At 51.9% G+C, this 16,710-nt stretch overlaps 2 non-coding genes across 2 annotated transcripts; both read left to right on the top strand.

The window, feature by feature from the left end:
• The first annotated feature begins 3,572 nt into the window (after positions 1-3,572).
• On the top strand, positions 3,573-3,654 carry TRNAS-GCU. The gene has a single exon. It is a non-coding gene; the product is annotated as a tRNA-Ser (tRNA).
• Positions 3,655-9,073: 5,419 nt separating this feature from the next.
• TRNAT-UGU lies at positions 9,074-9,147 on the top strand. Its single transcript has one exon. It is a non-coding gene; the product is annotated as a tRNA-Thr (tRNA).
• The last annotated feature ends 7,563 nt before the right edge of the window (positions 9,148-16,710 follow it).

Here is a 16,710-nt window from a genome sequence, read left to right as displayed (position 1 = left end):
GACCTGAGTCTCCTCCCTGTCAATAACCCCCTGCTCAGCCAATCAGGGTAGAGACTGAGGATGGGAGGCTGAGGGTTCTCACCAGAGAGCCCAAAGGATGGCCCAGGCCACCAGTGGGGATCACTGCCCGAGCACTATTTCAGCCTCACATTTTTGGGTGGACCTCCCACAGTGGGAGCTGCCACTCCACACACACCAAACAACACACACACACACCGCTCCTGGTGTTGGGAGGGGAACAGGAGAAAGGACAAAAGAAGCAAGAGACGAAGAGAAAGGAGGGGGGGAGGGATGCAGGAAAAGGTGAAATAAAAAGGACAAACAATAATGTCCCCAGTGGTTCTAAGGGACAAAATCCCAGGTGCAGAATAAAATTCTGCCTCCTTAAGCTTGTGTTTTCCATGCCTAGAATTCAACTGTCACTAGATGGATCATACTGAACAGGTTTCAAACCTCGAGGAAGCTCTTACCTTCTAAACAGGGATGGCTGTTTTCTAGTTAAATCACTAAAAGGGAAGGAGAAAACTCAAAAGAGGTTCCTCCTGGCGCTCACGTCGGTGAACCCGAATACTCTCTCAGTCCTCAAAGAGAGACCTGGAGAAGGAGACTTGCTGAAGCAAAGCCACAGGGGTCTCTGAGGTTTCCCTGACCCCTCGCCCCTGTCCTGCCTGGCTGATGTCAGCATCTTTCTGTGAGGTCACCACCTCCCCACCACCTTTGACCAATAGTCTGAGGTCCTGCAAAAAGCCTTTGTGATGTCACTGCCACACCCCTCCCTTGCTGTGCCAATGTCCTGCCCCTGCCCAGGCACTTTGGAGGTTTGAGCTACTCCCTGTGGATCACCCCACTCAAGGAGCGTTCGTTCTAGGCAGCAAGCCAGCTAGACAGGGAAACATCAGATGCTGCTCCCAATGCTACACTCAGTTTTTCAGAAATTAGTCAACTTTATGGCCAGAAGAGACCATTAGAGCATCTAATCTGACCCCCTGCATATCACAGGCCTCCTGTATGACACAACAGCTACTTTTGGGGCAAACACATTCCAGAAAGGCATCTAATCTTCATTAAATGACATCAGGAGATGGCAAATCCATCACTTTCCTTGGTAGCTTGTTCCTGTGGCAAATCATCCTCGTTGTTGAATATTTGTCTTATTTGTAATATGAATTTGTCTCTTTTCACCTTCTAGCCATTGGGTCTTGTTATGCCTTTCTCTGCTAAATTAAAGAGCCCTTTCATACCCAATCTTTTCTGTCCATTAAGGCCCTTCAACACTTCAGTGAATTCACCTTTCAATCTTCTTTTGATAAGCTAAACAGGTTGAGCTCATTCAATAGCTCTCTAGAAGGCATTTTTCTCCAGCCCTCAGAACATTTGGTGGCTCTTTGGTCATCAGATTCCTGAACTGTAGCTTTTTCTTCTGCACAGCATAGCTCCTGGAGAAGAGGGATCTGCAAATGTACATTCATATGATACCTTTGTTTAATTGATGAAAACATAAACTAGACACTTAGAGGATTGGAACTGATTTCAGCTGATGGACAGCTTTGCTAGGTTTTTATGCATTTGAACAGCGAAATGTTGAGTGTTTACATTCATATCAAGCACCCCCGTATAGTGGAGCTCCTGAACATAATGGAGAATGGAAATGAAAATGTTTTCCTTTTAAAAAAAAGAAAAGAAAAAAGGTTATAAGAGAACACAGGGGTTTGAACCAAGGACTACTTCATTGGCAGTTAAGCACTCTACCACTGAGCTATACCCTCATGACAGCAAGAGTATGGAATTGTGATCTCCAGGACTTTGAAGGATAGATCCTGCTTCATCGAGCTCCTTTGCCATTCCCAGACCACAGGTGGTTTTAAAAATGGGGTTTGATTAAACTTCTTAAATGTGGTAAACACCACAGCTTGCACACCCACTGATATAGCTTCTCCCACTGACATAGCTGCCACCTCTTGGGAAGTGAATTAACTACACCCACAGGAAAACTCTCTCCCATCAGCATAGAGCAGTGGTTCTCAAACTGTGAGTCAGGACCCCAAAGTGGGCCATAACCCTGTTTTAATGGGATCACCAAGGCTGGCATTAGACTTGTAGGTGCCTGGGGCTGAAACCAAAAGTCTGAGCTCCACCACCCAGGGCTGAATCCCTCAAGCTTCGGTTTTGCCCTCCCCTAACTGGGGCAGGGCTCAGGCTTTATCTCCCCTGCCTTTGCTCAGTGTGGAGGGGGTTGGTCCCTCTTTCCAGGGCCATGTAGTAAGGTTTTTTTTGGCAGAAGGGGGTTACAGTGAAAGGAAGTTTGAGAAACCCTGGCATAGAGCCTCTGAATATGTCTAGACTTGGCTCCCAGTGGCACTGTGGATGATCAGACACTGAAAGTACAGCCATGGAGACACCACACACCAGCCTTGTCTAGCAGGCAAGAATCAAACCGCTACAAAAAGACGCCTGTTGCTTTCTAACCCACCTCCCTAAGCCCTCAGCCACCACCACCACTTAACAAAGGGGCTTTTCTATACTGTGGTTCTGTTCTCACTGAAGGGTCATTTCCAATTGTTTGCTCAGACCAGCATTAGGGGAAATGGGGCCCTGGGCAAAGCTTGTACTTTGGCACTTCCCCATTGCCCCTGGATGACCCCCACTCCCCCTTTACCGCTAGCCCCTGCACTCCCAACCCTTGCGCCTCCTTCACCCCTAACTCCTGCCCCCTCCTGTGTCCCCTTTGCCCTTAACTCCCTGTGCCACCAGCCATTGCCCCTCTCCTGCAGCCCCTTCACATGGCTCCAGTGCTGGGGGGCCCGCACTTGTTCTCCCTTTCCCTGGGCTTTGGCATCACTAGCCCCTGCTTTGCGAGTAGGGGTCAGTGGTTCCCAAAATGTGGGGCATGACTCCTAGGGGGACACAGAGGAACATTCATGGGGGCACCTCAGGGCCTGAGCCAGCCCCCATGGGGGGAGCATCACTCAACCCCACTCTGTCCCAGCTCTTCCCCAACCCCACCCTCAGCCTGGGGCTCTGGCTCCTAGCTCGGCCTCGACCCCCTTACCCCTGTCTGCACCCCTCTCCCCAGCAAGCAACAGCCCCACTCCCAGCCCCGGTTCTTGACTGCGGCTTCCGAGGGGCCACAGCCATGGATAAGAGGGCACAGTGTGAAATGTTTGGGGACCACTGGTTTAGGGTGACATCCTCAATTACTTCTATGCAGTCCAATAAAAGCTATTCCTCACGCACCTACCCCTCCATCAGGACGGACTAGGTATGTTCTGCTGCCCTTCACTCATGCAGGAAGGATAATAACATTTCATTCCACTCAATCCTAAAGTGATTTGTAACCCGCCACCAGCCAAAACTGGTCATTTTGGGGAAGCGGACCCATCATGCTGCATAGCTAGGCAGAGTAGGTGTCTATGCAAACAGGGTCTGTTCCTGAAGTCTTTCCCCCAGCTCCTCACTAGATGTGAGCGGAGAGCTCATTCAGCCTCTGCTTCTGCTTAGTATTTAAAAACTCCTTATTGTCCCTATCTCTGCTGGCCTTAGATTTCTCTTCCGGTCTCTTTCTTGACAGCTCAGATGAGGTGGCCGAGTGGTTAAGGTGATGGACTGCTAATCCATTGTGCTCTGCATGCATGGGTTCAAATCCCATCCTCATCGGATACTTTTAGTCTTCACCTCCCTTTTATAGACAACCATCTCCCTCTTTGGTACAATGACAGATTGAACAATGTTGCTTCTTGCAAACAAAAACTTTCTCAGAAACTCAGAACTCTCTTGCTTTAAATAAAATGTCTAAATCCCAGATTTCTTTAAAAAAAAAATCTCTAGTGCTGTATTTTAGTTTTTATCTCAAAAGGAAACATCCTCATCATCTCCCCCAAACACCCTGGGACCTGCCCAAATTATTAAAATACCCTCAACCCGAGCAAGGCCAGAGCAGTGAACCAGAGCTAGTGTCTAGGCCGAGCTGTTCTGAAGGAGGCAACTCCAACATTTTCTCCCTGCTTCCCTTGGCAAGGTCTGACAGAGAAAACAAAATTCCCCAAACTGAAAATTATCTGCTGAAAAACCAATACTATTCTGGTTGGGGACTTTGGTTTGAAAGTATTATTGTCATTATTCTCTTCTGCTTTCTGAGTCAGTTCAGTTCAGTCTTTGTCCTCCAGGTGTGTTTCCAGCTGCTGAGTTGTGGGGGAAAGAGAGACCAAGTCATGATGTCTCTTCCCCTCTTTCATAGTTTCTTCCAACTTGCTAGGAAGCTCCTTTGCTACCATGTGAGTCAAGCAGTGTCCATTGTCGCTGTGCTATCTCGGAGAAGTCTGCATTGTACACGATTCCTGGGATAGTCCTTGGGAGTGTGGATCCCTTCAATGGGCCAGCAGCGAGTCTGGCTCCTCCCTTGTCGCACCTGAAAGGCTGGTGGGGGGCATTTCCCAACCTCATAACATATCTCAGTAACGCACACAGAGCAAAACTTCATAACTTCCCAATCAGTGCGAGCACACACAATCCAACACAATATTAATGTTCAACAGATCAAGACTTTTGAAATGATACCTCACCAGGCAGACTTTGTACAAACCATGTCATCATTATATGAGAGTGGTGAATATGGGGCTTCCAGGTGCTGCTTTGAGCACAGCATGCCACACCTGGGCTTCCATTGCAATGGAGACGTACCCTTAGAGTCCATCTCTCCTGGGATAAAGATGGCAGTAGGGCTGGCCTGGGTCATCTGACTTGGGCTCATGGAGCTAAAGCTGTGGGGCTCAAAACTGTGGTGCAGATATTTGTGTTCACACTGAAGCCTGGGTTCAGAAACCCTCACCCCTCGTGGGGTCTCAGAGGTTGGGCTCAAGCCCATTTGTCTGCATGGTAATTTTATAGTCTTGCAGCCCAAGCCCCATAAGCCTGAGTCAGCTGACCCGGGCTTTGAGACAGGTGCCCTGGGTGTGTTAATCACAGTGTAGACATAATGTTAGGCCACGTCTCCAGTGCAAGGAAACACCCATGGCTGGCCCGTGTCATATTAATCAGGATCCTGCAGCTTGGTCTGGATAAAGTTGCAGTGTATGTGTCTCAGCTCAGACTCTGTACACTGCTCTAGGAGCCCAGAAGGTTGGGAGGGAGTTTATCAAGTGGAAATGGTAAAACCGCAGTGAAGTATTACCTTGGACTCATGGCATTCCTCCATTGGTCTGTCTGCTCTTAACTCCCAAACTTTCTGTAACTCTGTTATCAGTGCCTGTAATTTAAACCATAGGAATAGCCACACTGGGATAGACCATTGGTCCACCTAGCTCTGAATCTTGTCTTCTGACAGTAGCCAATGCCAGGTGCCCCAAAAGCCACTCCCCAAGGCACCACTAGGAGTTGAACCCAGGATCTCCTGTTTACAAAACAGGTGCTTTAACCAGCTACACCATGGTGCCTGCTGTTATTTAAAGCCTCCTGTCTGCCCACACCTGACTGTCTGCCAACCCCCACAGGGGCCTGACAAGTGTTGCTCATGTTTGGATTCTGTAAATCAGAGGAGCAGGTGAAGTTTTGCTCCCAAGGTGTGTGTGTGATTCTTTGGACAGGTCTATGCTACAAAATTAGGTCAGTGTAACTACATTACTAGGGGTGTAAAAAATTTACACTCCCCCAAGCAATGCAGTTCTATCAACCCAGCCCCGGTGTAGATAGCGCTGTGTCAACAGGAGGGCTTCTCCCATCAACAGAGCTCGGGGAGGGGTTTGGTTAGTGAAGACTCAGAGAACAGGTGGCCCATCACTCTTGCATTTGGGGAGGCTGGGCATGAGCTCTGGAAGCTCCCTAAGAGCTAGTCCGCCTCTTGCTCGCTCCTCTCCTCCCCTGAGGCCTTCTTGCCTGCTGCTCGTGCCTCTACCCCTCTGCCCCAAGGTCTGCCCACCACCCACACCTCTCTGCCCCTCCTGTGACACCCATCCTATCCACCACCCACACCTCTCTGCCCCTCCCCTGAGACCCGCCCTGCCCACCACCCACACCTCTTTGTCCCCTTGTAACAGGTGGGTCCGGGGCTCAACCCTCTGAGGGGAGGAGGGGAGCCACACCGGCCCGCTGGTCTCCCGTGGGCTCTGTCCTGTCCCTTTAAGGCTAGGTGACAGAGACAGAGTCAGTTGGGGCTCAGGCCTTTTGCTGCAAGGCTGAGCTGCAAATAGTACAAGCTGTCTAGGCAAGGCCCAGGCCCTCGGGTGCAGGGGCTGGGCAGCAAACAGTCTAGGCAAGGCCCAGGCCCTCGGGTGCAGGGGCTGAGCTGTAAACAGTACAGGGGCTCAGGCCTCTTGTGGCAGGCTGAGCAGTAGGGTGAGGGGGATAACTGCCACCCGTGAGTGGGGTGGCAGGGGGGACACAGGCCCACCCACTCCACTGTGTCCCGGCCCGGGGCCCTAGGCAGCGGTCGTTACCGCTGACGGTCAGTGGGGATCCTGACCGCAACACACTGACATGGGCTCGGTCTGGTCAGCAGCCTGACTGAGGTCAGCTGCCCCCAGGCCACTTCCAACATCCCCCTCTGGTCCTACCTGATCCATGGCATCTGGTTCCGGGAAGTCCCACTGCATGGGTTGCTCAACCCCCGGGCTGGGGGGTAGATCTGGTAGGTCCTCGGGGAAGTCCGGCCAACTCTGATCCGGGGGTTCCTCAGGGTAACAGCACAGTAGCGGGGAAGTTCCTACGGGCTCCTCGTTGTAGGTGGCGCGGGGAAGCTCCAGCAGGTCTTCCCAGTAGCGAGGTGGGGTGCTCTCCGGCCAGTCCAGGCAGCCGTCCGGGGCTCCAGCGGCTCCTCCGGTAGGAGCTCCCGCAGGCAGGTCTGCTCCCCTTGGTGGCAGGTCCCAGACTGAGCTGGAAGGGCCGGCTTTTATCCTTCCGGGTCGCCGCCTGACCCTTTGAGGGGCGGGCTCACCACTCTGTAGCCCCGCCCCTTCCTGTGTCCGGGGCTCAACCCTCTCCGGGGAGGAGGGGAGCCACACCGGCCCGCTACACCCCTCCTCTGACACCCATCCTGCCTGCCACCCACACCTCTCTGTCCCTCCCCTGCCCAGCCCAGCCCACCGCTTGCACCTCTCTTCTTCCCCCCTGAGACCCGCTGTGCCCACCTCTTTCTTCATGCTGCGTTGTTATTCCATGAAACATCAGGGATGGAATAAAAAGCTGAGTTTACTCCAGGGTGAGGAAAGAAAGGAGCCACCAACTCCCTGGCAAAGCTCAGTGCCCCAGAGAAAACCTGCCCCCTGCTATCGCAATCACTGATGTACTGGGGATATGGCGGGAAAGGGACTGTCTGAGTTAAGGCAGGATTAATCAAGGCAGGAAAGGGACAACAATCCTCAGCAACGTCATTAACCACAAACATATTCTCATCATACTCCAGCCAGAAGGGAAATGGGCAGGAATTCTTGCTGTTCAGCTATGGACACACGCACAGCAGTGAGTGTGGTGTGGAAGCTGGTCTGGTTAAACAATTGGAAATGATCACTCAGTGAGATCAGAACTAGAATGTAGTGAGAAAACTGCATAAAGCAAGTAATTGTGGCTGAGTGATTAAGGTGATAGATTAGAAATCCATTGGTTGCTCCCTGCTCAGGGTTGAGTCCTGTCAACTATGGAGGAACTTGCCGTTCTTTAAATTTAACAATTTAGTTTCAGTGGCTGAGCATCCTTGGTGTCAACAGGAGCTAGGTCTTGCCTCACTCTCAGGCTGTGTCTACACAACAGAGTTATGCGGCTTTACTTAAAGCATTTTAATTAAACTGCTGTTGCGTATCCACACTATGCGGCTTGTGTCACCAGAGCACATCCATGCTAGCAACTCTTGGATCACCACAGAGAGCAGTGCACTGTGGGTAGCTATCCCACTGTGCAACTGGCTGCAGGGTGCTTTGGGAAGGGTTTGCAATGTCTCATCGGCTGGTACAGCATCACATCCTACTACATTGACAGCCGCTTTCCACCTGAAGTGTGTGTGATGGGGCAGAGACTGTGTGTGTGTGTGGGGAGAGGGAGTGTGTGTGTTAGAGAAGAGTGAGCGTGTCGGCACGCTGTCTCTAAGTTCAGACAGCTGCTGGAAGCAACCAGTCCTGAGGCAGGGGGAGGGGGACAGCACCGATATCAGCCCCCGCTTCCCTCACTGGCTCAACACAGCACAGCAGTCTCTGTCACACACACACATGCTGCTACCTGCCTGGCTCGGTGTCAGGGGTGCTGGCTCATGGGGGTTTAGAGGGCCATGGCCCCACTATTTTTTACAAGCCGTAAGGATGAACGACAGAAGGGTGGACAGAGTGGAGTCTTGGGGGGAAGAGGGGTTCTGTGGGGGTGGCCTTGGGGGAGGAGTAGGGCGAGGCGTCAGGGAGAAGGGGTGGTGTGGGGTTAGGGCCTGAGGGAGAAGGGGTGGAGTGAGTGTGGGGCCTTAGGGAAGGGGTGTCATGGTGGCACCACAGTTCTGATGCCAGTGCCCCCCCCCCCACTGTAAGGAAGCTTCCGCCGCCTGCTCTGTGTTCATAGGGCGGGAGAGAGCAGCATCCATGGCAGTGATTTGGTCCTGGCTGCCGGAGCAGAGCAGCAGGCTCAGCTGTCAGAACTTCCCAGAGCGATGAAAGGGGAGGGGCTCATGGCTCTGTAGCAGGAATGCAGGGCAGGAGGAGGCCAGTTATGATGATATAATGAACAGCAGCGTCTACACTGACAATTTGTCACTTTAAGTTTGCTGCAAAAAGCTCTAGGCTTCTCGTCGAGGTGATTTTATTTTGTCACCAAAACAGGGCAGTTTTGTCGCCAGACGTGGTATTGCAGTGTGTGCACCAGCCACAAACTGCTGACCGAGGGAGTGTTGTGTGTTTTTCACACACCTGAGCAATATAATTCTGCTGAAATAACTTTGTAGTGCAGACCTGGACAAAGATTCACACACAAAAACACACACACAACTTGCAAGGAAAACGTCACCTGCTCCTCTGCTTTGAAGAATCCAAACACAAGCAAAGCTTGTCAGGCCCCGGTGGGGATGGCAGGAAGTCAGGTTTGGGCAGACATGACACCTTAATCATAGGTAGGCACCATGGCTTAGCTGGTTAAAGCACCTGTTTTGTAAACAGGAGATCCTGGGTTTAGCTCCCAGTGGTGCCTTATTGACTGGTTGTTGGAGCACCTGGTATGGGCTACTGTCAGAAGACAAAATAAGGAGCTAAAGCAGGGGTCTCAAACTCAAATGACCCCGAGGGCCGCATGAGGACTAGTGCATTGGCCCGAGGGCCGCATCACTGACACGCCCCCTTGCTGCCCCTGGCCCCACCCCCAATCCACCCCTTCCATGAGGCCCCGCCCCTGCCCTGTCTCTTCTCCACCTCCTCCCCTAAGTGCGCGGCTCCCCGCTCCTCCCCCCTCCCTCCTGGAAAGTGCTAAGCGCCACCAACAGCTGTTTGGCGGCTTGGCGGCAGGAAGCGCCTGGAGGTAGGCAGAAAAAAAAAGAAGAGTAATATAGTAGTAGTATAGTATTAAAATATAGTATGCTATTAAAAGTCAATTTATTAACTTTTTTATTAACTTCTTTAACTGTAATGTGAAACGTCAGTGCTAATTTTGACGTTTTGTCAAATTTTGTACTAATTTTGGTTATGTCATTGTGACAGTGTTGGTTGACACTTTAATGTAGAATCTACAGTTTTAATAAATATATACACTCAGTAATGCACCTCACTCAAAGGACAAAACATGCACTTAGATTTACTGCCTAAGGCTCTGGGAGGGAGTTTGGGTGGGGGGGGGGGAGGGGGTCTGGAGTGCAGGCTCTGTGCTCGGTGCAGGCTCCAGGCTGCGGCAGGGGGTGGGGGTGCAGGCTTTGGGACGGAGTTTGGGGATAGGAGGGGGTGCAGGGGTGAGGGCTGTGGGGCTGAGGGTGAGGGGTTTGAGGCATTGGAGAGGCTCGGGGCATTGGAGAGTCTCAGGACTAGGGCAGAAGGGCAGGGGAAGGGCAGCCTGCCCTGGCCCTAGTGCAGGGGGGCGCTAGGACCCTGCGGCAGCAGGTGATGCCGGAAGCCGGCATAGCGGAGGAGTGGAGTCAGCCTGAGCTCCCGGGCAGGCTCCCGGGCGGTGAGGGGGCAGCAAGTGGGGGCCGGGAGACACTGGGGGGAGGCGCGTGGGGGCAGCAGGTGGGGCCAGGGGAGAGACCCGGCCCCAAACATTGGGGAGCAGCGCGCGGGGAGCTTAGGCACAGAAAATAACTCGGGGAGGGGGGCGGGGTGAGGGGAGTTTGGCGGCGACAGACAGTAAGTGGGGGACAGGGCGGGCTCTAGGCACCAGCGGGCCAAGCACCCGCTTGGGGCGGCATCCTGGGGAGGGCGGCAGATGGCCCCGGTGGACCTCCCTCAGGCATGCCTGCGGGAGGTCCACCGGAGCCGCCGACCCGCAACCGCCAGAGCGCCGCCCCCCGCCCCAGCAAATCCTAGCCGCGGCTGGGAGTTAAAAGGCTCTGGGCTCCCTGCCCCGGCGGGCAGCTCGGAGCCCTCTGATTCCCGGCCGCGGCTGGGAGTTAAAAGGCTCTGGGCTCCCTGCCGCGGCGGGCAGCTCGGAGCCTTCTGATTCCCAGCCGCGGCTGGGAGTTAAAAGGCTCTGGGCTCCCTGCCGCGGCGGGCAGCTCGGAGCCTTCTGATTCCCAGCCGCGGCTGGGAGTTAAAAGGCTCTGGGCTCCCCGCCGCGGCTGGGAGCCCGGAGCCCCCTCTGATTCCCAGCCGCGGCTGGGAGTTAAAAGGCTCTGGGCTCCCTGCCCCGGGGGGCAGCTCGGAGCCCCCTCTGATTCCCGGCCGCGGCTGGGATTTAAAAGGCTCTGGGCTCCCTGCCGCGGCGGGCAGCTCGGAGCCTTCTGATTCCCAGCCGCGGCTGGGAGTTAAAAGGCTCTGGGCTCCCTGCCGCGGCGGGCAGCCCGGAGCCCTCTGATTCCCAGCCGCGGCTGGGAGTTAAAAGGCTCTGGGCTCCCTGCCGCGGCGGGCAGCTCGGAGCCTTCTGATTCCCAGCCGCGGCTGGGAGTTAAAAGGCTCTGGGCTCCCCACTCTAGAGCTGGCCCTGGTGGGGGAGCTCCGCGGGCCGCAGGGAAGAGCTCCGTGGGCCGCATGTTTGAGACCCCTGAGCTAAAGGGACCTTTGGTCTAGCACAGGGTGGCTGTTTTTATGGTTTAAATTACACTCACAGGCACTGATAACAGAGTTACTTAAAGTTTGGGAGTTAGGAGCTGGTACATGAGGTGATTCTAATTCCTTAGGGATATTCTGTATGTGTGTGTGTGTATGTGTGTGTGTGCAGGGGAGGAACGTGCTATATGCCCAGAGGCTTTATTCCTCCAGGCTGCAAGGACAGAGGGGCTGTCAGGAAGTTGCTCCTTCAAACCCACACACAAAAAGGCCCTTCTGAGGAAAGGGAAAATCCTGAAGAGAAAAAGTAACATCAAAGAGGACTCCAGAAAGACAGGTTAAATATTGGTGAGTAGTTTATCACCTGACCAGGGACTTGAATCCTGGACCCTCAGATTAAAAGTCTGATGCTCTGCCAACTGAGCTAGCCAGGCTCACAAAGCAAACGAGCAAGTTGGTGCAGAGGAGAAACTAGTCAAGAAAACACGAGCAGGAAACAATAGTGGAAACCTGCTGCTCTCTCTGGCCTGGTCAGAGGGCTGTGCCGATCGTGTGTCCGCACTCAGTTCAGCATCAATATGGTGATCCCGGGGAAGGTTGGGGTCCCCAGGTTGCCTAAGGAGGGGTGAACCGGCCCAGGTCAAAACTCCGTGCCGATCAGTAGTGGGATGACGCCTGTGAGTAGCCCCTGCAGCGTAGCCTGGGCAAAACAGTGAGACACGGTCTCTTTTTAGACACCCCCTCCCCCGCAGAGACTGTATGGGGGGGATGGGAGCACCCATTGTGGGGATCCTGAACTGGTGGGAGGGAGGCACCATGTACCAGGGATCCCAAAACGCGGAACAGGGACACCCACACACCAGGTGCCTTGCAGCAAGAGCTGCGGTCTTGATTTACAAACTGCAAGTGATGGGGAATTTACCACCTCCCTTGCGGAGTTTGTTCCACTAGATCAGGGGTCTGCAACCCGCAGCTCGGAGCTGCATGCGGCTCTTCAGCCTCCTTGTTGTGGCTCCCTTCAGCCTTGACAAAAGAAAAAAAAAGAATAATGGTTATTTATTAATTTAATTTTTATTTATATATTATTTTATTTTTGTTTATTTTGTTGCACAGTTATCTTGGAGTTCGAGGTGATACTTTAACATCAAATTTTTAAAAAGTTTTTATAATTTGTCAATTAAAATATGCATCACATCCCCATCTATAGCCCTCGCCTTTACCTGCAGGCGGCTTCTTGAGTGTGCGACCCACGCGGTAAGCTAACCATGAATACATCCCAAAAAAGAAAAATCTCAGAAGAAAGTAGAGAGTTTAATTCTGCATGGACAGATACCTTTGCCTTCACTACCAACGACGCTGGCTTACCTGTGTGCTTGATATGTGGCGAGAAATTAGCAAACAACAAAAAATGTAACGTTGAAAGACATTTTCAAAACAAGCACTCAGCATTTTCTGAAAAGTACCCAACTGAAGATGGGCGAAAGAGAGCGATTTCGGAACTACTACGGAAAGTTGAGCAGAGCAAACATACTTTCAAGAAGTGGATCAACTCTCCAAACTCAACTACAGCTGCTAGTTTTGTGGCAGCTCATGAGATCGTAAGGAGGGGGAAGCCGTTCACAGACGGAGAATACATGAAAGAATCGTTCATAAAAATATCAGAGCATCTATTCTCCGAATTCAAAAACAAACAGGAAATTATTCAGAAAATTAAAGAAATGCCTCTCTCTGCAAAGACCGTCAAGGACAGGACCATTAAAATGGCAACAAACATCACCAGTAAGCAAATTGATGACATCAGTTCAGCTCAAGCCTATTCAATTGCCTGTGATGAGTCAAGTGATGTAAACGATATTGAGTAGACAGCACTGTTATTCAGATATGTGAACTCTGATGGGCCGCAGGAAGAACTGATTGAACTCATACCGCTAAAGGGACAAACGCGGGGACAGGACATTTGTGAAGCTGTTTTGAGTTGTCTAAAAGCCAAAGGAATAAACACCACTCACCTGGTGTCAGTGTCTACTGATGGTGCACCCAGTATGAGAGGAGCACAGAAGGGCTTTGTGAATTTACTTCAAAAGTCGTTGGATCGAGAGCTGATGACGTTTCACTGCATCTTGCACCAAGAAGCACTGTGCGCTCAAACATTCCCCCCTGAATGTGTGGAAGTGATGAACCTCGTTATTAAGATAGTGAACAAAATAATTGCAAACGGGTTAAACCACCGACAGTTTTGTCCATGGTTAGATGAAGTCAAGAGCGCATATTTGGATCTCCTGCTGCACAACAGAGTTCGGTGGCTGTCAAGGGGAGACGTGCTGAAAAGCTTCGCTGCTTGTCTGGAACATGTGAAAACCTTCTTGGAAAGCAAAGGCCTCAGCTATCCCGAACTGGGAGACCTCGATTGGCTGGAAAAGTTTTATTTCATGGTGGATATGACAAGTCACTTAAACACGCTGAATAAAAATCTCCAGAGAAAGGGAAGCACGGCCCTGCAGTTGCTGGAGGATGTTCTGGCGTTTGAGCGCAAGATGACAGTGTTTGCCAGAGATGTACAGAGAGGTACGCTCTCTCACTTCCCCTCCCTGAGAGAGTTCAAAGAAGAGAACAATCACATAAATTGTGATTATTTACACCGTGCAATAATGGCAATGCAAGCTGCATTTGGAGAAAGATTCAGCGAGTTCAGAAAGGAAAAAAACACACTGTCCTTCCCTGTCACACCTCTGGACATCGACCCATCCCTGCTGAACATATCCACATTCACAGGGATAAGTCAGCCCGATCTTGAAATTGAACTGGCCGACATAGCGGATAGACTTATGGGTGTCCAAGTTCAAAAGCCTGACAGCGGATCTTGAAGAAGTCGCCCGTCAGAAGGCCACTCTCGCTAAAGAGCACAAATGGAATGATATTGAAAACCTCCCCAAACCCGACAAACTTGTTTTTGAAACATGGAGTGCCATTCCCGACACGTATATGAACATGAAAAAAGTATGCATTTGGAGTCCTGTCCATCTTTGGCTCAACATATTTATGCGAGCAAGTTTTCTCGAGCATGAACTTCATAAAGTCCAAATATCGCTCCCGCCTCACAAATGAGAGCCTACAATCCTGTGTGAAGATCAAAGTCACATCTTACAGCCCCGACCTAGGGAAGATCAGCATCGAGCTTCAGAAACAGAAGTCACATTAAACAGGTGAGAACACTAGCATTTAATAGGCCATTATTATTCAGAAAAAAATATTTATTTCAGACCCGGAGCTGATGTAGTTTTTTATTGTATGTTCAGGTGCTTCGGTTGATTGCTGGCCGAGAAAGAAACCCGAAGAGGATGAGAGCACACTGAAATGGACTTGTCAAAAAACGTTCCTAATTTTATGTTTACTTTTTTAAAACTGCTAAGCTGCAACTATATGTTTTTTTATATTAAAGTGGGCTACGTTTTATTTTAATTTTACACAAATACGGGAAGGACTCAAAAAGGCCTGCATAGTTCAGTGTTTAATTTATTTCAAAGTAGGCCTACACATGCACACTGCACTTCTGTTTGTTGTATTCTGTTGTTGTAACAGGTAAAATTAAAAAAAGATTAAAACTTTTAAAAGTTTATAAGCAGTGTTATGTTTTGCGGCTCCAGACTATTTTTCTTTAGTGGAAGAGGGGGCAAAATGGCTCTTTTGATAGTAAAGGTTGCCGACCCCTGCACTAGATAATTAGCCTCACGGTTAAAAAACGGTCATTTCCAGTTGGGATTTTCTGACATCGACTGCAAGCCAATGGGGTCTTGTTCAGTCTTTGTCTGGTGAATTAAAGAACCCTTTAAATCACATATCCCCCCCTCTGGGAATTTGTAAAACGTATTTAAACCAGTGATTAAATCGCCTCTTAACCTCCAGTCAATGAAATCAATTGAGCTTCTTCAGTCTCTCGCTGTAGACATTTTCCTTGTTTTTAAAGACAAAAATCCTGATCTTTCCAATGGGAGCTGCTGCTTCAATGTTCAGTTTGGGGAGGGATCTGGCTGCACTCAGAGATCTGCCCGTGGGTTAGAATCTGCGATCCGAAGGGTCGAACGCAAACAGCGTTTAGATGGGACCGTTAGTGCCGCTCCCGTGTGGCCAAAGGTTAGAACTGACCAGCAGAGTTTAAAGCTGGAGCCTGGGACACTCCTGAACAAACTGGGCACAAAGCTTCTCGCCTGGGATCCTCGCTGTGCAGTAGGAGGCGGAGGGAAGCTGATTGTCAGGGCTCAGGGCAGCTCCCTGCCATGCTGAGCCGGTGTCTGTGCTAAGCTCGGCATCAATCAGGTGATTCTGGGAAGTTCGGGGTCCCCGGGCTCCCAAAGGAGGGTGAAGCAGGTCACCCCTGGAGCAGGGTAAAGCTGCAGGGTGACAGTGGGGTTGCTGCCCCTGTGAACAGCTGCTGTAGCACCGCCTGGGCAGGACAGGGAGAGCCAGTTATACCCGCCCCCCCAGCCTGTATTGGGGGATGGGAGCGCTCACACCCTGGGGACCCACCCACCAGAGATCTACTGGGGGAGAGTGGCACCCACACACCCAGGATCTTGTATGGGGGGGACAAGGGCATCCACACTCCGGGATCCTCTGCAGAGGGACGGACACCCACACATCCAGGATTCTGTATGGGGGGCAGAGGTACCCGGACACCTGGGCGGGGGAAGGGGGCACCGAAACATCCTGGATCTTACCTGGGAGGACAGCGGCGCCTGCAGCTCGACATGAGACGGGGGCGGGGGAAGCAGGAGCATTTCCCAGTCCCAGGCTGTCCCCGTCTGGCCAAGGCACAGAGCTCACAAGCAGAGTTTAAAGCTCCAGCTGCCAAGCAATAAAAACAGCCGGGCCCTGTGGCTGGTGCCTGTGATCCCAGCGCCTGGGGAGGCTGAGGCTGGTGGATCGCTTGAGCTCAGGAGTTCTAAACTGCAGTAGGCTGTGCCGATTGGGTGTCCGCACTAAGTTCAGCATTAATATGCTGATCCCAGGGAAACTTGGGGTCCCTAGGTTGCCTAAGAAGGGGTGAACCGGCCCAGGTTAAAAACAGAGCAGGTCAAAACTCCTCTGCTGACCAGTAGTGGGATTGCACCTTTAAATAGCCCCTGCACTGTAGCCTAGGGAGACGTGGTCTCTTTTTAGACAACCCCCCCCCGGCGCAGAGCCTGGAGGGGGGGATAGGAGCACCCACACGCTGGGGATTCTGACGTGGGGGGAGGGACGCCCCCCTGCAACACGGATCTTGAAAAGGGGAACAGCGACACCCACACACCACAGAGCCTGGATGGGAGCAGGGGAACCACACACGGGGGCTAGTTCATGGGGTGGGGGACACACCCATATGCTCCGTTGCACCATTCTTAATGAGAAGAACAGGGGCATCCGCACAACACGGATCCTTAACGGGCGGGGGGACACCCACACACTCCACTATTAACCAGGAGGGACAGGGGCACCAGACACCCCCAGTAGCATGGAGAACACCCACATCCACCGGATCCCTCATGGGGGGTAAGACAGAGGGGATTGTAATGGGGCCCAGCGCACCCAC

This window comes from Mauremys mutica, unplaced genomic scaffold, assembly GCF_020497125.1.
Source record: "Mauremys mutica isolate MM-2020 ecotype Southern unplaced genomic scaffold, ASM2049712v1 000807F_np12_obj, whole genome shotgun sequence".
Lineage (NCBI taxonomy): Eukaryota > Metazoa > Chordata > Testudines > Geoemydidae > Mauremys > Mauremys mutica.
This window is presented reverse-complemented; position numbering and strand designations above follow the sequence as displayed.